Source organism: Tetranychus urticae, unplaced genomic scaffold (assembly GCF_039701765.1).
Source record: "Tetranychus urticae isolate SD_2017Ah unplaced genomic scaffold, NJAU_TeUrti_SD_1.0 Scaffold_5, whole genome shotgun sequence".
In the NCBI taxonomy this organism is placed as follows: Eukaryota; Metazoa; Arthropoda; class Arachnida; order Trombidiformes; family Tetranychidae; genus Tetranychus; species Tetranychus urticae.
The window spans coordinates 160,501-163,000 of record NW_028315837.1 but is presented as its reverse complement, the minus strand read 5'-3'; the positions used below and the strand labels follow the sequence as shown (position 1 = coordinate 163,000).

Genomic DNA, 2,500 nt, shown 5'->3' with positions numbered 1-2,500 from the left:
AACCATAAACGATGCCAACCAGCGATCATTCTGAGTAACTAATTTCATGACTCGAATGGAAGCTTCCGGGAAACCAAAGTTTTTGGGTTCCGGGGGAAGTATGGTTGCAAAGCTGAAACTTAAAGGAATTGACGGAAGGGCACCACCAGGAGTGGAGCTTGCGGCTTAATTTGACTCAACACGGGAAAACTCACCCGGCCCGGACACTGAGAGGATTGACAGATTGAGAGCTCTTTCTTGATTCAGTGGGTGGTGGTGCATGGCCGTTCTTAGTTGGTGGAGTGATTTGTCTGGTTAATTCCGATAACGAACGAGACTCTAGCCTACTAAATAGACTTGCAGTTTACACTGCAGTACTCCCCCTTAGTCAACCTGTGGGTGGTAGTATCTCTTGATGGTTTCGGCTGTTGAGGGCTCTGCTGCTATTAGCCTACAGAATTGGCTAGGGTAAGGATGCTGTAGCACTGTAAGGACTTCTTAGAGGGACAAGCGGCGCTCGCAGCCGCACGAAACAGAGCAATAACAGGTCTGTGATGCCCTTAGATGTCCGGGGCCGCACGCGTGCTACACTGAAGTGGTCATCGTGCATACTGTTTCCTGCTCCGAAAGGAGTGGGTAACCGCTTGAACCCATTTCGTGATGGGGATTGGGCATTGTAATTATTGCCCATGAACGAGGAATTCCCAGTAAGCGTGAGTCATTAGCTTGCGTTGATTACGTCCCTGCCCTTTGTACACACCGCCCGTCGCTACTACCGATTGAATGATTTAGTGAGGACTTCGGACTGGTCAATCCAGACCATTGGGAAACTAGTGGTCGGATTGTGCTGGAAAGATGTTCAAACTTGATCATTTAGAGGAAGTAAAAGTCGTAACAAGGTTTCCGTAGGTGAACCTGCGGAAGGATCATTAACGTATTACCCTCTTATTATAAGAGAAATACAACCTTCAAACAATCAAACACTCTGCATAGTGATATTGTAGATGCTAATATGGTGAATGCAATTGAATTGTATTTGCATTAGAGTCGCAATTGTGAATGTTTATTGCAAACATTTAGCCATTGCAACATGATTCTAATTTGCATTACATTCGTTCATTCATACATCCATCTTTCATTATCCAATGCAACAAAGAGTGAGGGTTATCTAACGATAGCCATAATTTCTTTTGCAAAACAATTGTAGTTTATAATGAAAAGCCTGTCTTGCTACATACTTGGTACCTGATCAAGTCTTCAGCTTATGCTGACGGCAAGGTTTAAAGAAGGAAGTTTTACACTTCTTCGCCTAACTAAGTAAAGACAACTATGGTTTTTATAAACTGCATACAATTGTTTTCAAACCCTCTCAATGCAGATTTAGGATACTTATTAAAAGTCCCACGGTGGCAAAGATACATCTTCAAGCGGTGGATCACTCGAATTACCAATCGATGAAGAACGTAGCTAGCTACGATAATCGGTGCGAATTGCAGGACACGCCGAGCACTTGAGCTTCCAACGCACATTGCGGCTTTCGGGTCTTTTCCGAGGTCACATCTGTCTGAGAGTTGAGATGTAAAATAATCAACAAAACACTTGCATACTACCATATATGCATTGTTTTGAGAGGATTGTATATTTATATGCATGAATCTTGCTGTTTTATTCCTTTTCTTAATTGCAATTCGTTGCAATTTAGTAAGGAGAATCTCAAATCTACTTGTTTCACATGATAAATTTTGTGTACAATGCATATTTCATCTCTGCAAGCAGTATATATGAATAGATACTAGCATGAGATTCTAAGGTTAGTCGCCTATCTGACGACGCTAAAGTCGTATTGCAGATAACTATGGTGATCAACTAACCTGTTAACTGATGAATCTTCTTGCACTTGTATAAATCGTACAAATAGTAGCTATTTCATTCTGTTAAAGCAGACCTAAGAAGTAATGCAAAGGCAAAATTTGTGCAAACATTAAAGTAGATTTACGTTGCTTGCTTGCAAACAACACAAATAAACATTAATCAACTTAATCAATATTTTTGATCTCAGATCAGGTGAGGTTACCCGCCGAATTTAAGCATATAATTCAGCGGAGGAAAAGAAATCAAATGAGATTCCCTGAGTAACGGCGAGTGAAAAGGGATGAGTCCGGCGCAAAGGTTTTCCATTGAAAGGTGGAAAGCGGTGCTGCGTAATGGCTAGAGTCACGATTATTTCAACTAAATCTGCAAGTCCCTCTGACAAGGGCCCTCTTCCCAGAGACGGTTCTAGGCCGGTGGCAGATCTTGGTTAATGGAATATCGATTACTGGCTTTAGTCGCGGATAGAGTCAGATTGCTTGAGAGTGCAATCCAAATTAGGAGGTAAACTCCTCCTAAGACTAAATACGATGGTAATATCGATAGCAAACAAGTACCGTGAGGGAAAGTTGCAAAGTACTTTGAAGAGAGAGTTCAAAAGGACGTGAAACCGCTTGTAGAGAAACGGATAGAACCACGAAGTGTAGCTGAG

The 2,500-nt window shown here is 41.9% G+C and overlaps 3 non-coding genes across 3 annotated transcripts in view; all 3 read left to right on the top strand.

Moving 5' to 3' along the window:
* LOC149092778 (small subunit ribosomal RNA) overlaps positions 1-911 on the top strand; it is a 2,170-nt gene extending 1,259 nt beyond the window's left edge. The window contains exon 1 of the ribosomal RNA XR_016200517.1: positions 1-911. This exon is cut by the window's left edge and continues 1,259 nt beyond it. This is a non-coding gene — a ribosomal RNA (small subunit ribosomal RNA).
* Positions 912-1,398: 487 nt separating this feature from the next.
* Positions 1,399-1,553, top strand: LOC149092777 (5.8S ribosomal RNA). Its single transcript, XR_016200603.1, has one exon. It is a non-coding gene; the product is annotated as a 5.8S ribosomal RNA (ribosomal RNA).
* A 476-nt stretch (positions 1,554-2,029) lies between these two features.
* LOC149092776 (large subunit ribosomal RNA) overlaps positions 2,030-2,500 on the top strand; it is a 4,168-nt gene continuing 3,697 nt past the window's right edge. The window contains exon 1 of the ribosomal RNA XR_016200566.1: positions 2,030-2,500. This exon is cut by the window's right edge and continues 3,697 nt beyond it. This is a non-coding gene — a ribosomal RNA (large subunit ribosomal RNA).